The sequence below is a fragment of the Ambystoma mexicanum genome, chromosome 8 (assembly GCF_040938575.1).
Source record: "Ambystoma mexicanum isolate Mex_15411 chromosome 8, UKY_AmexF1_1, whole genome shotgun sequence".
In the NCBI taxonomy this organism is placed as follows: domain Eukaryota; kingdom Metazoa; phylum Chordata; class Amphibia; order Caudata; family Ambystomatidae; genus Ambystoma; species Ambystoma mexicanum.
Window position 1 is genome coordinate 748,428,263 of NC_090929.1, and position 22,704 is coordinate 748,450,966.

Below are 22,704 nucleotides of genomic sequence, written 5' to 3' on the forward strand. Positions count from 1 at the left end.
AATCTGTCACTTCCCTTATGTTACAAACTATCTCATAACTGTTGTGTAGTTTGACAATATAATTCAATCTTTTATTATCCTCATAACATCAGATATTTTCAGTGACTTCCCTGACCAGCAAATATAACAAATTTCCCAGACTCCTCTGTTGTCTTTTAATGAAACAGCCTGCATAATCACTTTACTTTTGGGAAAAAGGTTTAGGTATGAAAAACACTGTAGATAGGTGTGGCCTATGTCAGAAGAACTAGCCATAAAGTAGAGTTTTGTCAAATGAGTGTTAGGTAAGAATTAGTACAGTCCAACTGGTGTGGGACTACACAAGACTTATCTGCTTGGTATTCGATAACCCACCTTTTAATATAGGCCTGTACTACAGAAGTTGGTAGTGTGACTGAGCAGCCGGAACCAACTTAACAGAGTTAATGTGAGCTGTAGAGCAGTACTATTTTTTTAAACTTTCTTTAATAAAATTAACAATTCAACCAACAAGCAACCAATTTCCCAACACACCCCCCGCTCCTCCTTGTCGCACAGCACAGCTCTACAGTAGGAAGGTAAAAAAAAATTACAAAAAATGTTAAAAAAAATTCAAAAACATAGAAGTTTAACAAAGTTCATAGCCAGGAAAACTGTGTCCATGCTACTACCCCGCCGCTCACGTGCCCAGTCTTTTGCCGTAGTCCACAGTCCCCTCCGATGATTGTTCAGACCGATCCATCTTAAGCACATATTGGCGAAATGGGGCCAGTAGTCCAATGGTCAACTATTAACAGGATGCGTTGCCGCATATCTGGTTTCCTTAAGTTCACACAGTCTCAGATGTTCAAACCAGGCCATGTACGTTGGAGGATTTCACTTAACCCACGACCTGGCCACCATATATCTGGCCACAGCAAATGCCATGCCCAACAATCTTTTCTCAGTCCGAGTTCCACCTTCAATTAACGCCAGAAGCCATAGTGCCGGTGAGAATGTGCATGTGGTGGAAAGCATCTCCTTCATAGCTCCCTCAATATTTCCCCAAAAAGATCTGATGTATGGGGAATCCCATGTCATGTGATAAAAGTCTGCCAGTTCCTTACCACACTTCTTACACGCTAGCACATTCCCCGGGTAGTATTTGCTAAGTGTTTGTGGGGTATAGTAGGCCTGATGCAAGAATTTGTAATGGACCCGCATTTATCTAGCGTTAAACAAAATCTTCCTCGTTTGCATACAAACAAGTTTCCACTGTTCTTGACTCAATATTAATTCTAAGGAGTCTTCCCATGCAGCCCTGAATCCCTGCCTCTGTATTCCCTTGCCGCTTCTAATCATAGCATAAATAGTGGCCACTAGTTTGCCGGTTGTGATCGGCTGGAGCACATATCGCTGGGTCTCATGTGCATCAGGGGCCGCCGGGAAATTCGGCCATTTCGCCCTCAATACCCCTCCAAGTCTGTAATAATGTAGCAGAGTCACAGCGTTATGCTCCCCCTGTGATCGCAACTCCCCCCCCCATTGCTTGAACCTACCACCTGTTACCAAGTCCCCCAATTTCTGTATCCCTAGCCTTTGGAAGTGCCCATTGAATGACTTCTCTTGGGAGAGTGGGATACCCATTACATCATATACCGGTAGTTCTGGATGATAGTCCGAAGAGCATTTTAATATTCGGGCTAAATATTCCCAAGCCCTACAGGACACGACAGATGGGTGGACTACATTTCTCAGACTCGGACCCTGTCTCCCCAAAGTAGACCCAGTAAATCGTTCGGGCATGAGACCGCTCTGGCTACCTTTATGTGCGGGGGGTTAGGGTGAGCCAAGCCCCAGCCCGCAATATATTGCAGCTGCGCCGCTAAGTAGTACACCTGCATATCTGGGTATTCCAATCCGCCATGTTCATACCTGGAGGTTAATGTATCATACGCTATGCAGGGTTGTTTGCCAGCCCACACCAATTTAACCATCATCTTCTTAACGCGGGTCCAGTACCGGTTCAGGGGCCATATTGGTACATTAATAAAAAAGTAAAGCATCTTGGGAAGCATGACCATCTTGGCCAGGGCAATGCGAGCTGCTTGGGAGATTGGGAGCCGACTCCACCTTCTGTTCCAGACCTTCTAAAACATTCATATAGTTATCCTTATACAGTGTGTCTACCTTCATAGAAACCGCAATCCCCAGGTAGCGCAGCCCTTGTGGGCACCACCAAAACTCTTCACCCACATCCTCCCACCGCACCCCCGGGGTTAAAGGGAGGATCTCAAACTTATTCCAATTTATCCGACGTCCGGATAGTTCCCCGAATCTGATCACTTCCTGGGTCAGCGGCACCAAGTTCGTTCTGGGATTTTTAACATACAGTAATATATCATCCGCGTACAGTGATAACAGTGCGCAATACGTTCACCCACATTCCTCGCTGCATGTGCATCTCCCGGATGGGACATGCCAGTGCCTGCATAGCAAAGGCAAACAGAGCAGGGGAAAAGGGACAGCCCTGCCTGGTACCCGCGTAGGATAGATGAATTCTGAGATCACCCCATTTGTATAAACGGCCACCCGGGGGGCCGTGTACAGCAACTTAACCCAACTGATATATGCAAGGCTGAATCCAGACCGTCGATGCACTTCGAAAAGGAAAGGCCACTCAATGGAATCGAAGGCCTTTTCGGCGTTGAGTGCTTCTATACCTATAGGGACCTTCGGGTTCACGTTATGCATAACATGAAAAAGGCGTTGCAGATTATGTTGCGTAGATCGGCTCTGGATGAAGCCCGCCCAGTTCAGTAGGACCAGCGCTGGCATGTGCAGGAGCAGTCGATCGGTCAGGATCCTGGCTAATGACATGCATTACTTACCGTAAAAGCATTTCTGGTGATTGTATCTGCTTAGATTCACATGCTGTGCATATGGTCCGACATCCAGTGGTAACTGCAGAGTATTGCATCTTGTCTTTCGGGGGCCCGAAAGGGGACGTCGGCATAGGCGTGTCTGAAACACTATCCCTATCGTGCATTGTGTAGTACCCAAAATCCCTCACGCGCCGAGGTCCCTACGATTGTATTTTTTTTGCCATGAGGGAGCCCAAGGCTATAGTGAGTGAGTACTTGAAGAGAGAAAGTAGTAAGAAGTCTATGTTCCTTCCGCCCGAGCGGGGAGGCAGGGAGGGCGCATGTAAATCTAAGCAGATACAATCATCAGAAGAACAAGTTACTTTCTTACCTGGTAACGTTCTTTCAATGGGATGGTCCGACGACGTATTCCATATCTATGACATGTAATCACCACAGCTGTGCTGCTTCGGAAACTTTTTTCGGCGTCTGCGTTGATGACGTCGATGCGCCGTCGTCGAGGACCTCCTCCGACGTCATCCGATGTGATAAGTAGGACGCACGACGCCCGTAGCCTCAGTTGTAGTTTTTTTCCCCCAGAACCTGTGACATTAGTCAACTGCCAGTCAGACACAAAGCCTTGCGGAACGTAAGCTGCAATCGCAAAAGAAATTCTGCAGCGGGGAAGGCAGGGCGGGAACGATATGGAATACGTCGTCGGACCATCCCATCGAAAGAACGTTACCAGGTAAGAAAGTAACTTGTTCTTCGAGGGGATTGGGTCCTCCGACGTATTCCATATCTATGACAGACTCCCAAAGCAGTACCAGAGCAAGGAGGAGGGAAAGAATTTAGAATCAAAATTTAGAATAGCCAATCAAATAGCAGAGCAAAGGACCGCCCTGCCAAAGGCCAGATCCTGTCCTCGGATGGAATCGAGGGAATAGTGACGTACAAATGTATGTACTGAAGCCCAGGTGGCTGCATCACAGATGTTGCGAATAGGAACACCCCTCTGCAGGGCAGTAGATGCAGCCACACCCCTGGTAGAATGGGCCCGCAAGCCAGCCGGTGGGTCCCTACCCGCCAAGCTGTAACACTCCGAGATGGCTAAAATAATCCAGCGAGACAAAGTCTGTTTCGTCACAGCTTGCCCCAAACGCTTTCCAGCGTAACCAATAAAGAGTTGATCGTCCACTCTGACCCGGGACATGCATGAAACATAAAAGCTTAAAGCTCTCCTAGGATCAAGCCTATGGAGCCTCTCCTCTTCCTTACCAGGATGCGGAGGAGGATAGAATGCCGGAAGAACAACCTTCTGGGCCAAATGAAATTCCGTCACTACCTTTGGAAGAAAAGAAGGACGAACTCTAAGGACAACCCTGTCCTTGTGAAATACAGTGAAGGGTGGCTTAACTGAAAGTGCCTGTAACTCACTCACTCTGCGAGCGGAAGTAACCGCAACTAAAAACACAGTTTTCAGAGTTAACAGCCTCAAAGGGCAAGAATGTAAAGGCTCAAAGGGAGCACCCATAAGAAACTTAAGAACAAGGTTTAAATCCCAACCGGGCACCAGGAAAGGTGACGGAGGGAACACATTAGTGAGCCCTTTCAGAAACTGTGAAATTAAAGGGATTTTAAAGTAAGAACACTCTTCAGACGAGCGCTTAAAGATGGACAGCGCCGCCAGGTAACCTTTAATGGTACCCACTTGCAAGCCCCTGTGGGCCAAAGAAAGTAAAAAGGACAGAACCATGGGGATGTCACATGCAAAAGGATCCACATTCTGATCTCTGCACCAGTCGCAGAGCTTACGCCAACGGCAACGGTACAGAGACTTTGTTGCTGGCCTTCGGGCCGAAAGCAACACCTCCATCACGTCTTCAGGGAGGTCCCAATCCTTATACCTCAACCTTTCAGAAGCCAAGCGTGAAGGTTGAGGGATCTGACCTCTGGATGGAGAACCTAACCCCCCCCCTCCTGTGAGAGCAGATCGACTCGGTAGGAAAGACGACGTGGAGGGCAGATGGACAAGTCGAGAAGGTCCGGGTACCACGTCCTCCGAGCCCACGCCGGAGCAATGAGGATCATCCGGGAACCGAACTTCCGTAACCTCCGCAGCACTTGCGGAATGACGGGGACTGGAGGAAACGCGTACAGCAGCGGGAATGACCACTCCACCTCAAACGCGTCTCCCAAGGCTCCTTTTGGAGGAAATTCCCGCGAGCAAAACCTTTCGCACTTCCGGTTGACACTGGAGGCGAAGAGATCCACTTGAGGGGTCCCCCAAAGGGCGAAGATCTCCAGGAGAATCTCCTGAGCCAACTCCCACTCGTGAGAGATCGCGCTCTGCCTGCTCAGAGCGTCCGCCGTCACGTTTTCGTCTCCGGCCAGATGAACTGCCGAGATCGAAACTTCCTGCTGGATGGCCCAGAACTCGAGCTGCATCGCCTCACTGCACAGAGGAAGTGACCCTGCCCCCCCCCTTTTTGTTGAGGTAGTGCATGGCCACTGTGTTGTCCGTCAGGATCAGGACACTCTTTCCTCGCACAGTCGGCAGAAAAGCCTTCAGGGCTAGCCTGACGGCCCTCAGCTCCAACAGATTGATATGGAGTCTGGACTCCGACGGAGACCAACGACCGCTGACTGTCAGCCCGTTGGCATGAGCTCCCCATCCCGTGAGGGAACCATCCGTCACGATCGTCACCTCCGGCCAGGGAAGCCAAAATGGAGCCCCTTCATCAAGTTGCCTTCGACGGCCCACCACAGAAGGTCCCGGGCGACCGAGGGCGGCACCTGAACCGGGTCCGACATCCTGCCGGAGGACTGCGACCATTGCGTCCTGAGTGCCCACTGCAAAGATCTCATCCGCAGGCGAGCCTCTGGCACCAGAAGAATGCAGGATGCCATGAGGCCGAGCAACCTCAAGAACTCGAACGCTGGGAGCGTCTGGGCATGCTGAAACTTGTGCACCATCTGCTGAATGTGAAGAGCCCTCACCTGGGGAGGAAAACATTGCCCCAGGGAAGTGTCTAGCACTTCTCCGATGTACTGGAGCCGCTGTGTTGGCGTCAAATGGGACTTCTTTAAATTGAGGGTGAATCCCAGCCTGTGAAGGGAGTGGCAGGTGACGGACAGATGATCCAGGACTTGCTCGGGAGAGCTCCCTCTGATCAACCAATCGTCCAGGTAGGGGTAGACGTGAATCCTCCCTTGCCTGAGATGCGCTGCCACCACCACCATGAGCTTGGTGAAAACCCTCGGGGCGGAGGTCAATCCGAACGGCAGGACCCGAAACTGAAAGTGCGAGTCGCCAACCGCGAACCTCAGGTACTTCTTGTGCTTGGGATGGATCGGCACATGGAAGTAAGCATCCTTGAGGTCGAGTGACACCAACCAGTCCTGAAGCTGAAGGGCCTGGAGGACTTGAGAGTAACCATCTTGAACTTGTCCTTGCTGAGGAGTTTGTTCAAACCGCGCAAGTCCATGATGGGTCTCAATCCCCCGTCTTTCTTCGAAATCAAAAAATAAGGGGAATACCATCCCTTGTTCCTCTCCGCTACAGGCACCAGTTCTATGGCGCCTTTCTCCAGCAGGGCTTGAATTTCCTGTGCAAGGAGCAGATCCGGACTCTGCAAAGAGAGGTTCCCCGGTGGATTGTCGCGAGGCCTGTGCCGAAAGGGAAGACAGTAGCCGTGGGTTATGATCTCCAGAACCCACACATCTGAAGTAATGGCTTGCCACTCTACAAGATGCTGCGCCAGCCTTCCCCCAACCGGCGAACCATGGGACATGGCCTCATGACTGAGTGGGAGCGGCTGCGGCGTTACCTGAGGGCAAAGAGGCAACTGCCCGAGCAGCCTTGGCACCACGGGTACCCTGTCGTCCACCTCTGGTACCCCTGCGTTGGCCTCTTTGACTGCCAGCTCCTCTCGCTTTACTGAAGGACGAGTAATAGCGAAAGGAACCACCCCTCCACTGCTGTCCCCTAGGACGAAAAGGCGGAGGTTGGCGAACTGCAGCGCCCAACGACTTCGCTGCAGCTTTTGAGGTCTGCAACCTCTCAAGGCTCTCGTCAGCCTTGCTGCCAAAAAGGTGTTCACCGTCAAAGGGCATGTTGAGGAGCCGGGACTGCACATCAGGAGCAAACCCCGACTTCCGCAACCACGCAAACCTGCGTATCACGGTGCTCGCCGCCATGGACCTACTGACGCATTCAGCTAAGTCCAAACCCGACTGAACGGACTCACATGGCATCCTTACCATCCTGGACCATAGCAAGGAAACCGTCCCCTTCGGGAATATGTTCAGCCGCTAACGCAACACAGTTCCACAGAGTGTGTGTGAAACGAGACAAGGCACAAATGGAGTTGGCCGCCTGAAGCGCCATACCACCAGAAGAAAACACTTTCTTCACCCAGCCATCAAAACGTTTGTCGTCCCTATCAGGAGGGATGGTAGGGTACGACGCCTGCTTTGCCGGGGCCGGGGCCGCCTGCACCACCAAACTCTCCGGAGTGGGGTGCCTGGTCAAGTAGCAGGGGTCGCTACTGGCTGGACGGTATTTTCGCGACAAGGATCTGCCCACCGCCGGGAGACTCTCCGGAGCAGTCCAAGCTGCCGCCACCCTTCTCTGTAAAGCCATATGGAACGGCAGTACCGGGTCAGTTGGGGGACCAACATCAAGGATGTCTGTCAGATCATCCTGCACAAACTCCCCTGGGGGAGCAGACCATCCCAAGTACTCAGAAACCCTAGCCATAAGGCGCCGGTACGAGGAATTGGCATGAGAGCCAGGCTCAGGCCTACAAAACTCCACCTCCGGAGAGGTGTCCAGTCCACTGGCATCATGCAGTGACTGCCTCAAATCGTCAAACTGACTATGGCCCGAGACAATTTCATCTGGAACCTGACTAGGAACCAGGCCATCAGAATCCTCATCCGCCTCTGAAATATATTCCAGGTGGCGAAAAGGCGGCACCCGAGAGTGCTTGCTCTTAACCAGAGCCTTCCTAGGGGGTTCCCCCGTGCCACGGGGTACCTCCGACACGAAAGGCGTTGATGGCGTCGAGCGAATCGGCGCCGACGTCAGATGCAGCGCCGCCAGCATCGGCGGCGTCGACAGCCCTCGAAGCCGGAGCCCCGAGCGTGTCCCTCGACGACCTGAGCGTCGATGGCTTCCTCGGAGCCGGAGCCTCGAGAAAGCCTGTCGACGCCCTTGACGCCTCAGACGTCGATGACTTCCTCGAAGACCTCACAGGTGCACACGGTCTCGAACGCGTCGAGGACCGGGACCTGGGACGGGTACGTCGAGAACGAGTCTCCTTGTCTGAACGGGACCTCTCCCGTGACTCGTGCCGACCACTGTTGCGAGCGGTGTCTCTCGACCTCTCACGACCGACCCCACTCGGGGGCACGGACGGCTTAGTACCCTGCGACTCAAGAATCGCCAGCATTTTCTTCCCGAAGGAAGCCCATTCCTCCGGAGTCGCACGGCTGGTGGGGTAAGCGACGTGCCGGGCAGAGTCCTCCGAAGAGGACCCGGAAGACGACCGGTGTCGGCGCTTCCGAGAATGCCTCGAAGAGACTGAGGAGTGGCGAGACCGACTCCTAGAAGGAGACCCACGAGACTTCCGACGATGACGCGGAGAGTCACCCCTCGAATCATCCGTCGAAAGCCCTGCAGACTTCGACTTCCGGGGCTTGGACACCCGACCTACCGACAACTTCTTCTTACGTTCGCGTAAGGCTTTGGACGTGAGCGACTGGCAGTCGATACAGTCATCCGTGTCGTGGGCCTCCCCGAGGCACCAGAGGCAGGTGTTGTGCGAGTCCGTCACCGACATCTTGGACCCACACTCCCCGCACTTCTTGAAACCCGGACGCGGGGTCGAAGACGAAGTAAAAGACATCTTCACACGAAGGATTTTCACAAAACGAACAGGTTCGAAGAACCGAGAAGAACAGAACTCCGTCGAGGCGTTAACCGAGATTCACGAAGCAACACGTTCGCGGAAAAAACGCAACTGAGGCTACGGGCGTCGTGCGTCCTACTTATCACATCGGATGACGTCGGAGGAGGTCCTCGACGACGGCGCATCGACGTCATCGACGCAGGCGCCGAAAAAAGTTTCCGAAGCAGCACAGCTGTGGTGATTACATGTCATAGATATGGAATACGTCGGAGGACCCAATCCCCTCGAAATGCTTTTACGGTAAGTAATGCATGTCTTCTGATGCTTGTTAATCTATTTAGCATCACATGCTGTGCATAGACTAGCAAGCAGTACCCGGAGTTGGAGGTGGGTTGTGAGAAGGAACAGTAGAAAAAAGATGTCTTAGTACTGCTTGCCCCACCTGAGAATCAGACCTGTCTAGGCAATTATGTTTTGTAAAGGTGTGTACAGAACTCCAGGTTGCCGCTTTGCAAATGGACTCTAGGGGAACATTTGCAATAAATGCTATGGATGCCCCAGAGCCTCGAGTAGAATGTGCTCTAGGCTTGAAGGGCAGTTCTCTCTTTGCAAGAGTGTAACAGTGTGATGCATTTGGCAATCCACCTTGATATTGCCGATTTAGAGACAGAGTCCCTCTCCCTACCAGCTGCCACTGAAACAAAGAATTGTTTAGTTTTCCTCAGTGGTTTAGTTCTATCCATGTAGAACATGACTGCCCTGCGCACATCTAGTGTGTGAAGGCTTCTTTCGGCCATGTTAGTAGGTCTCTGGAAGAATGTGGGTAGTTCGATTGACTGGTTCACATGGAACTTTGAAATAAATTTCGGCGCAAATCTGGAATGAGTGTGCAGAACTACTTTATCTTTGTGGACTGTATTAAAGGGGTCCAAGACCGAGAGGGCCTGTATTTCGCCAACACTTCTGATAGAAGTGATAGCTACTAGAAAGGCTGTCTTGTAAATCAGGTCTTTCAGACTAGCTTTATGCGTAGGCTCAAAAGGGGGTCCCATGAGCCTAGTTAAAACCACATTTAGAGTGATGGGGGGATACATTCTTTTAACCCCTTCCATAAAGGCTTTAATCGCAGGTATTTTCCACCACGACACCTTCTGCTGTGACGCCGCTAGGTGAACCTTTAAGAAATTGAAGACTAACCCAGAGTCCAACAGATGGGTTAGATATAACACAATGTGCGAAGGCGAGCAATCGGTGGGATTGAAGCCTTTGGAACTGCACCAAATGACAAAACGTTTCCATTTTCTGGCATAGCAATAACGTGTGTTAGGCTTTCTTGCCTCCCTCAGTATGTCCACACATCTTTGAGGGAGTTGCAGATATCCAAACTCTATGACTTCAGGAGCCAGGCTTCTAAATTCAGAGTTTGTGGGCATGGGTGCAGAGTCTCCTGCCCTGTCCTGAGACAACATGGTGTACGGGCAGGGCAGCTTGACTGGTGGGGAGAGGGACATTTCCATCAGGTGCGCGAACCAGGGTTGGCGGGCCCAGATGGGAGCCACCAGAATCATGGTGACTGGTTCCTGGTGCATCTTGTGCACCATCTTGTTCAGAAGGTGAGTCGGGGGGGGTAAACAAATTTCCCCGACCAAGTTATCCAGAGACCGTTCCCCTTGGATCGGTTCTGGGGGTACCTGGAGGCGTAATCTGGGCATTGGGCGTTCTCTTGAGTAGCGAACAGGTCGATCTCTGGAAACCCCCATTCTGCGAAGACGTTGGATACAATGTCTTCGTGCAGACGCCATTCGTATTCTTCTGGCAGAGGAAAATCTCTGCTGAGTACGTCTGCCAGAAGATTGAGTTCCCCTAGAACATGTTGGGATATCAGGAACATCTTGTGTTTGAGAGCCTATATCCAGATGTTTTGGGACAGCTTGGATAGCCCTGGAGAGTGAGTGCCCCCCCTGCCTATTCAGATAATACATTGCTGTTGTGCTGTCGGTTAGGACCAGCACTGTCTTCCCTTGCAGTTGCTCCTGAAAGGCTTTCAATGCTTTGAACACTGCTAGTAGCTCCAGTAGGTTTATATGGTTGGACGCTACCTGAGGGGACCACACTCCGTGCGCTGTCTGTTGAAGCAGGTGAGCCCCCACCCTGTGAGAGATGGGTCTGTCGTGAGAGTGGCTTCCACTGCAGGGGTGGTGAAGGTTTTCCCCTTCAAGAGGTTCTCCCTCGACCACCACTGCAGAGAGAGAACGAGGGCGGGTGAGACAACTAACAGATCTTCCCATTGTCCGCTGGCCTGACACCACTGGCTGTTGAGCCACTCCTGCATGGGACGCATGCGCAGCCGCGCGTGGGGGACCAAGTATATGCATGACGCCATCATCCCTAGCAAACGGATAGCTTTGCGTACCGTCACCTTCCGACTGGCTACATACTGAGGAACCTGAGAGAGCATGTTCTGAACCCTCTCGCTGGAAGAGAAGACTAGACAGTCTTCCGTGCGAATTAGAGCCCCCAGGAACTGTTTTACTTGGCTGGGGACTAAGCTGGATTTCTTTTCGTTGATAGAAAATCCCAGGCTGAACAGTAGGTCTACTGTCTTTTGGGTGTTCGAAAAACAAACGTCGAACAAGTCCCCCGTGATGAGCCAATCGTCGAGGTAAGGGCAAACTGGAACTGAAAGTCTGCGCTGCTGCCACTGCCAGGACCTTGGTAAACACCCGTGGCGCCGAGGCTATGCCGAAGGGTAGTACCTTTAACTGGTAGTGTTTGTCCTGAATCACGAACCTTAGGAATTTTCTGTGTGCTGGCAGCATTGAAATATGAAAGTATGCATCTTTCATATCCAATGTTGTCATGAAGTCCCCTCGTTTTAGCAATGTTACCATGCGAAACTTTTGGGGCTTTATGAACTTGTTCGCTGGGCGAGTTGTCTAGAACAGGACGCGTGGTGAGATCTTTTTTGGGTACAAGGAAGTATATTGAATAAATACCCTCGTTTACCTGAAGAATCGGGACGGCCTCTATGTTGTCCTTTCCCTGCAGCGCCTCCACCTCTTGGAACAGGATCTGCAGATGTTCCGGAGAACGGCGTTGATGTTTTGGCGGTCTGAACTGTGAGGGTCGTGCAAATTCCACGCAATAACCGTGGGCGATCGACTTTAATACCCACTGGTCTGAAGTTATCCCCTCCCATGCCTTGAGGAAAGAAGTTAATCGCCCCCTGACCAGGGAGACATGGGAGGGGACCTGAACTTGGTCATTTCTGACCCGAGGTTGACGCTCCTCTGCAATTGGAGCCTCTGCCTCTATTCTTTCCGCGCTTCTGACCCCTCTGGGGGTAGTAAGTGGGGCTTGCAGCCGGTTGACTTGCGTTGAAGTTGCCCGTGCCGAAATTATTTTGAGCGGCGCGGGCTTGTCCTCGAAAGGACCGCCGAGAATTGCTGCCCCTCTGAAGAGGGTTTTTGGGAAATCTGGTGCAGTGACTTAATAGTCTCATGCTCCTTTTTGGCTGTCACCAACGCATTGTCTACCGCCTTCCCGAAGAGGTTGGCCTCTTCTATGGGTGTATTGATGATGGATGCCTGGGTCTCAGGCCTGAAAACCGACGTGCGCAGCCACTCGTGTCTCTTTAGGAGAGTACCCTGTGCGAGAGACCTGCCTGCTGTCTCTGCGGAGTCCAGGGTATTCTTTACAACATTTTGACTGGCAAGTTTACCCTCCGAGATAATGGCGAGAAGCTTGGCTCTGGTTGGTTCTGGAACCTCCTGGAGGCCTTCCTGGAGTAGTTCAATTGGGCGTCGACGTAGCTTACCAGTAACGTCGCGTTATTGGCAATCGGGACGGTATAAGCAGCCGCCGACATGACCCGTTTGCCTAAGGCATACAACCTTTTGGACTCCTTGTCCGGGTGGGCAGGTGGGGGGGGGGGGGACTCTCCCATGGCAAGGGGAACCCCTGCTCTCTTGCGAGTGTTGGTCACCACCAGCGAGTCTGGGATTGCGTGCCTTTTGATGTAAAGCGGGTCAGTGGGGGAGGGCCGGAAGAGTTTTTCGACCCTTGGGTTAACAGCCCTCGTCTGAGCGGGTCAGAGTAAAGAAGGGGCCAGCCGTCTCTTTACAGAGCTGAAGAGAGCGATAGACTGGCTAGCCGGAGGCTTGTCATTAATAATGTTTTCCGCGAAATCCTGTTCAGGCAATGCCTCAAGCGTGGCAATTTTAAAGAATTCCGCTGCTTTTTTCAACGTGTTGTTGAAAGCCATTTGATCATCCACCGGGGGAGCTTGCCGAACCAGTGTGGATGGGGGAGAGTTGAGGCAAATGGTATCAGAATTGTGATCTTCCTGCTGGGTGTCCTCCCAGTTGTCCGTTGCGCCTTGATCTTCCCCATAATTGTCCAGAAAAGAAGTCTCCTCTTCTTCTGTATAGATGTCTCTATACGTGTCCTTCTGGACATCTTCTTGATAATCAACATAGTGTTATACACAAGTTGCCCAGCACCTAGATGTTCGAGGGTTAGGGTCTACCTGAGCTTTTTTCGGCAGAGGTTGATCAGAAGCCCCGAAAACCTGCTGCAGCCGATCTATATACCCCTCAAATTGCTCCGTGGTCCACTTGGATGACCCAAATGGACCCAGCTGAGCAGGAACCGGATCCTCTGCCCTAAGGCGTTCAGAGGATCTCCTCAGGGTGCTTGAGAGGGGTACCTGGCTCTCTTCGTAAGAGTCCTCAGGATCGTCTTCCAGAACCGTGGAAAACCTTTCGGCAGATTGGCCCATAGCTGTGGGCAAAACCGGTACTAGGCCCACCGCCGTAGCAATCCTGTTGATGCTCTTACTGATAGTTACCGAATCTTCGGGGGACAACGCCTCCGATGATTGCTTCCCGGTTAGAGGCCTACTCGTAGTTTTTGGGCCTGCACGGGCCTTGGGAACCTTGAAACTCGTTGAAGTTTCTTGTTCAGAAACTTCGGCGTGTGTAGTTTGGGGAGTAGCGCCTTTGTTATGTTTATTAAGCCCAGTCGTCATGCGCTGCTGCGGATATGGGGAAGGCTTCGGATCAAATCGATCCGATGGTGCTTGCCCCTTCTTCGACGAGGTCGTCGAGGGCGGCGGTTGGGTTGTGTGTTTTGTGTGGTGCGATTGTACACTCCTGTCACCGGGTGTGGTCCCTGTAGCAAGACCGGAGTCGAGCCTGGAAGGGTCAGGGACGGGCGTGGCGGCTCTAGAATCGTCCGCCTCAAGGTCTACAACGTCCGCGTTGGACGTTTGGTCATCCGATGTACCCCAGTCACTGTCGGCTGGTGTCGTGGCAGGGAAGGGAGGCTCCACCCGTGCCATACCGTACGCGGCCCACCGCTTCAACCGGCGCTCCTTAAGGGATTAGGTTTAGGAGTTTAACTCCTAACACCGCTTTAGTGCCTAGGGGGAGACAAGCGTACACAAAGTGTGCTCGTCTTTCCACGGATATCTGACCCTTCACAGAGGGCAGAATATAAATGGAGTCCTTTCCATAGCAGAAGGGAAGGGTGACCAGACCAAAAAGGAAAGAAGTGGAAAAAAGGAAAGACATCATAGCAATATGGCAAACCCAGAGCCCACTCTCCCTAGAAGGCCCGGCCACGTGGAGGTCCGAACGCCGGAATCCACAGCCGTAGACGGTACCCCCATAGTCTTCGTCGAAGATATTCTTGATAGGCGAAGTGACTTAACGGGGATTAAACCGACAATTCGGTGAGATAAACAATGTCTCATTAAGAGCTCCGCTATAGGGCGACCAGTTATCTGGGCGGAAAAAAACAATCTGAGGGACCTCGGCGCGTGAGGGATTTTGGGTACTACACACGTCACGATAGGGATAGTGTTTCAGACACGCCTATGCCGACGTCCCCTTTCGGTCCCCCGAAAGACAAGATGCAATACTCCGCAGTTACCACTGGATGTCGGACCATATGCACAGTGTTCATTAATGAGAACGGTCTGTAAGATGCCAGATGTCAGGGGTCCTTACCAGGTTTGGGAAAGACTGTCACCAACGCTGATCTGGTAGTTTCGGGGAGTACACCTTTAGCCATGGCTTCCTCATATATTCTGATCAACTGGTGAACTAGGATATTTGCATATGTTTTATAAACTTCAGCTGTTATCCCGTCCAGCCCTGGGGCCTTACCGTTTGGGAGAGCCTTAATCGCTTTATGAATTTCCTCTTCCGTGATTGGGACATTTAGGGCCTCCCCCTGCTCTCGATCCAACCACCCAAGTGCAATTTCATCCAGGTACTGCGTGATAGCGGTGTGCCCAGTCACTTGTCGGGATTCGTATAGCCGAGTGTAGTATTCCCTAAACTCCTCATTTATCCCAAACAGATTGTTACTAGTGTTCCCATCCTTCCCCATGATCTCCATGATAGGGGTATGGTTATGTTCCTGTTTTATAGCCCATGCCAAAGTTCTACTGGGTCGGTCCCCCTCCCCATACCTTGTCGCCGCCATCAGGTTGCCTAGGAACTTTTCTTCGCTGGCTGCCAGCTGCTTGTACTCTTCTCTATGCTCCTTCAGCCTGCGTTGGACTTCTGGCCAGTCTACGCTGCCCCGTTAATTCTCTAGCTCTCGAATAGCATTTCCTACCCTCGCCATGGCCCTGCGGATCAATTTTAACACCCTCCTTCTTCCGATATACGGCAGCCACTAATGCAAACTTTGAAGGCCTCCCATATTGTGCTCTGGTCGGGGACTGAAGCTACATTAGCTTGAAAATAGGTATCGATATCTTGACTTATTTCCTCCCTAAACGCCACGTCTTGCAAGGCCGTGGCTTTAAACCGCCACCTAAGCTGACTGTGTGGATGAATTGGGGGCATAAATTGAGCCAATACTGGAGAATGGTAAGAAGGGGTGCTGTGAAGTATAAAGGTTGCTATGACTGACCGGACAAGGGAGCTGGACAACATAATATACTCAATTCTCGATGAGCTATGATGTACCCAAGAATAAAAGGTGAATTCCCTAGCCGTCGGGTGTTCGCCCCGCCACACATCCCGAAAGTCATGGTATGTGGAGATTGCAGACCATGCCCTCGTCGCTTGGGGAAGCACCTGTTGTGATGTTGCGGATCTATCCAGCTCCAAAGTGAGGGCTAAGTTAAAATCCCCAACCCAAATTCTCTCATAGGATGGGAACTTGTGTATATGTCCGGCACATTGATAAAAAAAAAAAATCAGGTGTGTCTGTATTAGGGGCGTAAACGTTCATGAGGAGATATTTTGAACCACACATCTCTCCCACTAAAATTATGTATTGGCCTTCAACGTCCCCTATCTGCTCATGCAACCTGAATTGCAATGACCCATGTATATATGTAGCGACCCCTCTGCAATGCGTAGAATAAGACGAACAGTACCTATGTACTCCCCATCCAGGTAGCTTGGGAAGCGGGGCAGACTGAGCTAAGTGTGTTTCTTGCAGACATAGAACATTGACCTTATGGGCCTTGCTGATATTCGCAATCATACGAGCCCTCTTCTGGGTTGCAAGTCCCTGCACGTTCCAAGTCATCACTGTGAGGGGCTCACCTTGCCTACCGCCATTGCAACCATCTCGTATCTAGGTAGCACCCGCCCTCGCATGCACCCCCAGGCGAGCCATAGTTTAAAGTTCCCAGTGCTCTCGCGACTCCAGTTGCATAGGTAAATTTTATGAGTTGTGCTGTTACTAATGCTAGTATAGATGCCCGCATTTCTCGGATTATCTGAGCTGTGGCTAGGATTCCCCCCCCCTACCCACCCACGCCAGAAATGATAAACTTCTGGCATCCATCCCCCCCAATCCTCCCTACCCCTGTAACCGTAACTAAACCGTACCGCAGTGTCTGCAGCATGTGGGGGTCTGAGGAAAGCCCCATCGCTCCATGTGACAACAGCCAAAACGAAAAAAAACAGTTTGCCTTCCTTTGCTCCAGCTCCCTGCATCGAGGGCCCTCCCAGGAACCCCACTGTTCACTTCAAAGGATATCATTGTTGGGTCAGGGTGAGTGTCGTGATGGCCCATCCGGGTCCGGCAGGTTTCTGACAAATTGTTCTGCACCCTCCGGTGCCGTGAAGAACATTGTTGAGCCATTATGTTGCACGCAGAGCTTAGCCAGGTACAACAGAGTATTTTATGCCTTTACTCCACAGGATATTTTTCACAGATTGGAATGTTTTTCTCTGGTCTTGGACCGCCGGACTAATGTCTGGAAATAGCCGTATGATGGAACTTCCCCCACCGCAGCTCCTTTTTCTCCCGCGCTGATCGCAGAATGGCATCTCTATCCCGATAACAGACTATCCTGGCGATGATGGGACGCCCGGGGCACGGGAGGCGGTTTCGCCACCAGCTAGCGATGCGCACGTTCCACCATGTACATACTGGACAGCGGGGGATTGTCCAGCACATCGACCAGGAGTTGCTCAACAAATTGTTCCATATTGTCTCTATGTGTAGACTCTGACGCGTATATTGTTCCTCCTTGAGGGGCCCTCTAAATCCTCGTTCTTAGCTGCAATTTTTTTAACCACTTGCTGCAGGTTGACCACTCCGCGTTGCAGGGACATTACGTTATCTTCGGCCGTCCCGATCCTCTGTTCCGCCTCCTCCATGCGCCCACACAGCTTCTCTATCTGCACCGCTGAGATGTCGACCTTACAGGTGAGGACATCAATTTTGGCACCGAGATTATCAGTGCTGCCCTTCTGTGCCAGCAGTGTCTGATTCAGTTCAGCAATGTCTACCTGTCCTGTCGATTGGGCTTGCGGTTCAGAGGGCGCTGGCTGGTCTTGCCCTGTGCATGCAAATTGGTCCATCCTCACCGTTTTTTTTAGGATTCCCCATACTGGATCAAGGGGGCAGGCCTTTGTAAATGCCTGGTGGTTCTTGTGCAAGTATCTCTAGCTTAACCCTCTTATCTCCGGAGGTTTGTCCAGGTGCGCCTTCATCGCACGGGAGTCCCCGGTTCAGGGACAGCGTGTAGCACCCCAGCTACCACACCAGTAATAGCCAGTGCAAATTGCGGGTTCAGGCAACACCGAGCATAGCCACGTCGCTGAAGTCATACAGCAGCACCCCTCCACTTGTAAGTGCCTCTGACGCTCGGGGTGCGCACCTGATTAGATTCACCTTACATAGCACATAGTGTGGCCCCTGGGCGGTTGCTATCCACCAACACGCATTATGGGAGCTTCAGTACCCACTGCGCCCCTATATGCACACCCACCTTAGGGGCGCACCATCACATTCCAGGGGGTCCCTCCAGTCCCAAGGGTGTAGATCCTCACAATTCCAGCGATCAATATGCAGGGACCGGCACCTCCCCAGTAAGTGTTATCCAGCAATCATCCTTGTAAACACACCCCACAAGGAGTTCCCTATGGGCCCAGGGTCACACCATCCACCCAGTGTACCTGGGGTCCAGCTCTTGTCCCGTTTGTCTCTGCCGCTCCCAGCACCAATACAGCGAGATCACAGGGCTTGCAGAGGATGTTACTTAAGTCGTTGTCCCCCAATCCTCTCCCCGCGGTCACCGCACCACTCAGGCTGATAGAGGGGGAGTAGGGGAGGAAGCCCCGAGTTCTCCGCCTTCACCGCCGACGTCTGAAATTCACCCCCACTTCACCAGCGTGTAAAGAACTGAGTACTGCTATTGATCAGTAAAGTCTGCGGTGTCTGCAGGTGCCGGATGATGCCGATCGCGGGCAGCAGCCACGCAGCGGCACGGGAGCTCCACTTGCCTCGCCACAATCCACTGGGGCGATCCCCCACGCAGCTCTCCAGTCCGCTGCTCTGCGCCTCTCCGGTAGCAATGCCTCTGTCGACAGCACACCAGTCCGCCCAGAGGCAAAGCCCCCCCGAGACTGCAGCCGAGGCCGCCACTACTCCTCCCAAGGCTCCGGAATGCCACCCCTCCCCCGCTCCACGCGGCCACGGCCCGTAGCTACGCGCCTCCCCATAATGTAGAGCTGTACTATTGAAATCAGTGAGTACAAGCATCCAAGTAACACTTACTCACTTGACGTTATGAGAATGCATTACTTACCGTAAAAGCATTTCTGATGGTTGTATCTGCTTAGATTCACATGCTGTGCATAGGTCCGACATCCAGTGGTCACTGCGGAGTATTGCATTTTGTTTTTCGTAGTCGAAAAAGGGGACGTCGACAAGGCGTGTCTGAAACACTATCCCTATAGTGACGTGCGTTGTACCCACAATCCCTCACGCGTCGAGGTCCCTCTGTTTGTATTTTTCTGCCCTGAAGGAGCCTTCTAGACGTGAGTGAGTACAGAAAAGAGAGAGATATATAAAGGAAGTCTATGTTCCTTCCATCCGAGCGGGGAGGAAGGGTGGGCGCATGTGAATCTAAGCAGATACAACCATCAGAAATGCTTTTACGGTAAGTAATGCATTCTCTTCTGATGTTTGTTAATCTGCTTAGAATCACATGCTGTGCATAGACTAGCGAGCAGTACCCGGAGTTGGCGGTGGGTTATGCGAAGGAACAGTAGAGAAAAGGTGTCGTAATACTGCCTGTCCCACCTGGGAGTCAGATCTAGAGTGTGTATCTAGACAGTAGTGTTTTGTAAAGGTGTGCACAGAACTCCAGGTAGCCGCTTTGCAGATGGACTCAAGGGGAACATTTGCAATGAATGCTATGGATGCCCCAGTGCCTCGAGTGGAATGTGCTCTTGGCTTGAAGAGTAGTTCTCTCTTAGCAAGAGTGTAACAGAGAGTGATGCATTGAACAATCCATCTAGATATAGTGGACTTTGAAGCTGCATCTCTTTCTCTTCCTGCTGCCACAGAGACAAAGAACTGATTAGTCTTCCTCAGTGGTCTGGTTCTTTCCATGTAGAACATGACCGCTCTGCGTACATCTAGTGTGTGCAGAGTCCTTTCTCCCAAATTGGAAGGATTTTGAAAGAACGTTGGTAGTTCTATAGATTGGTTTACGTGGAATTTAGAAATAAATTTCGGAGCAAACCTAGGGTGAGTGCGTAGAACCACTTTATCTTTGTGAACTGTAACGAAGGGGTCTAGAATAGAAAGAGCCTGAAGTTCACTTACTCTCCTGATGGAGGTGATAGCTATTAAAAAAGCAGTCTTAAGCGTGAGGTGTTTAAGAGATGCTTTGTGCATGGGTTCGAATGGAGAGCCCATGAGTCTGGTAAGTACCACATTAAGGTCCCATCCGGGAGCTGGGTCAGCTATCGGGGGGTGTATTCTCTTTACTCCCTCCATGAAGGCCTTTATAACAGGGATCCTCCACCACGACACTTTGAGTTGGGAAGTGGTGTATGCAGAAAGTGCAGCTAGGTGGACTTTAATGGAGTTAAACACTAGACCTGAATCCAATAGGTGGGTCAGGTATAGGTCCACATGTGTGGGAGAGCAGTCAATAGGGTTGATGCTTTTACTCCTGCACCAGATGACAAATCTTTTCCACTTGCTAGAATAGCAGTGGCGAGTGTTCGGTTTTCTGGCTTCCCTGAGGATGTCCATGCATCTTTGCGGGCGTTGTAGATGTCCGAACTCTATGATCTCAGGAGCCAAGCTGCTAAGTTCATGTTCTGGGGGCATGGATGCAGAGTCCTGCCCTTGTCCTGAGACAGCATGTTGTACGGGCAGGGGAGTTTTACTGGGGGGGATAGAGACATCTCCATCAAGTGAGCGAACCATGGTTGTCGTGCCCACATTGGGGCCACTAGTATCATGGTCACTTGTTCCTGGTGCATCTTGTGCACCACTCTGTTGAGAAGGGGAGTCGGGGGAAAAGCGTAAACAAATTTCCCTGACCATTGCATCGACAGACCATTCCCCTTGGATTGGTTCTGGGGGTACCTGGAGGCGTAACTTAGGCATTGTGAGTTTTCCAGGGTTGCGAACAGGTCTATTTCTGGGAATCCCCATTGTGTGAAGACGTCGAAGACGATGTCTTCGTGCAGGCGCCATTCGTACTCTTCGGTCAGGGGGAAATCTCTGCTGAGACTGTCTGCCAGCAGATTGAGTTCCCCGGGTACATGTAGTGATAGTAGGAACATGTCCTGTTTGAGAGCCCACTTCCATATATTCTGGGCCAGTTTGGACAGGCCTGGAGAGTGGGTGCCCCCTTGCTTGTTGATGTAGTACATGGATGTGGTGCTGTCTGTAAGGACCATTACTGTTTTGCCTTGTAGGTGTTCCTGGAAGGCTCTTAGCGCCTTGAACACAGCTAGTAGCTCCAGTAGATTTATGTGTTTGGATGCTACGTTCGGAGTCCACACTCTGTGAGCAGTCTGATGGGATAGGTGCGCCCCCCATCCTGTGAGGGATGCGTCTGTGGTTAGAGTGGCTTCCGCCGCGGGTGTGGCAAAGGGTTTCTCTTTTTCCATGGTTTCCTTTGTCCACCACCGTAGCGAGAGAACCAAGGCTTGCGAGACCACAACTAGATCCTCCCATAGTCCGCTGGCCTGACACCACTGGCTGTTGAGCCACTCTTGCATTGGGCGCATGCGCAGGCGCGCGTGAGGTACCAAATAAATACACAACGCCATCATTCCTAGCAAGCGCATTGCTTTGCGTACCGTCACCTCTCGACCGGTCACATAGTGAGGGATTTGAAACAGCATGTTTTGGACCCTCTCTTTGGAGGGGAAGACGAGGCCGTCCTTTGTTTGAATTAGAGCCCCTAGGAATTGCTTGATTTGACTGGGGTCTAAGCTGGACTTCTTTTCGTTGATGGAGAAGCCCAACTGGAACAAAAGGTCTACCGTCTTTTGGGTATTGGAGAAGCATGTTTTGTAAGAATCCCCTGTTATGAGCCAGTCGTCGAGGTAAGGGTAAACTGGGATGGACAACCTGCGCAGGTGGGCCGCTGCCACTGCCAGCACCTTCGTGAATACCCTTGGTGCTGATGCTATACCGAAGGATAGCACTTTGAACTGGTAGTGTTTGCCCTCTATCATGAACCTGAGGTATTTTCTGTGCGCTGGCAACATTAAAATATGAAAGTATGCATCTTTCATGTCCAATGTTGTCATGTAATCTCCCTGAGAAAGCAGTGGGATCACTTCCTGTAAGGTTACCATACGAAACTTTTGGGGTTTGATAAACTTGTTCGCTGGGCGCAGATCTAATACAGGGCGCATGGTTAGATCCTTTTTGGGTACAAGGAAGTACACTGAATAAATACCTTCCGTTACCTGAGATAGAGGCACGACCTCTATGGCTCCTTTTTCCAGTAGTTGTTGTACTTCTTGGAGAAGGATGGCAAGATGTTCCGGTGTCATGCGACGTCCCCTCGGGGGTCTGTAGGATGGGGAACTGTTGAATTCGATACAGTATCCGTGGGCTACGGTGGAAAGTACCCAACGGTCTGACGTTATCTCCTCCCATGCAGGAAGAAAGGATGTTATCCGGCCCCCGACCGGTGTTGCATGGGAGGGGACGCGAATCTTCGCGTCACTTGGAGTTGTTGGGGGCTTGGGAGCCTCTGGGGGTGGATCCCCGACCTCTCCCTTTACCCCGGCGTTGGCCTCTTTGGCTGTACTGCCCACTATTGGTCTGGTAATTGGTGGCAGGGTATTGTTGATGCTGACTTTGTTGTTGTTGTTGGCGTTGGCCACGAAAAAAGCGTTTGTTGCCATAGCCGCGTCTGGTAGTGGGCTTAGAGATTTGGTCAAGAGTCTTGATAGTATCGAACTCTTTTTTAGCCATCTCTAGAGCTTCATCCACCGCCTTTCCGAAGAAGTTAGAGTCTTCCACGGTTTTATTTATTAAAGACGCCTGTGTCTCCGGTTTAAACCCTAAGTTGCGCAGCCATACATGGCGTTTTAGGAGTATTCCCTGCACCAGGGAACGTCCCGCTGTTTCTGCCGCGTCCAGAGAGTTTTTTACAATGCTCTGGTTCACCTGGGTTCCTTCGCCAATAGTTGAAAGTAGGCGTGTACGTAAAGGCTCCG

The 22,704-nt window shown here is 51.5% G+C and overlaps 1 protein-coding gene across 1 annotated transcript in view; it reads right to left on the reverse strand.

The window, feature by feature from the left end:
• Window positions 1–22,704, reverse strand: part of TM9SF3 (transmembrane 9 superfamily member 3) — a 620,447-nt gene that overhangs the window by 314,053 nt on the left and 283,690 nt on the right. The window lies entirely within an intron of this gene.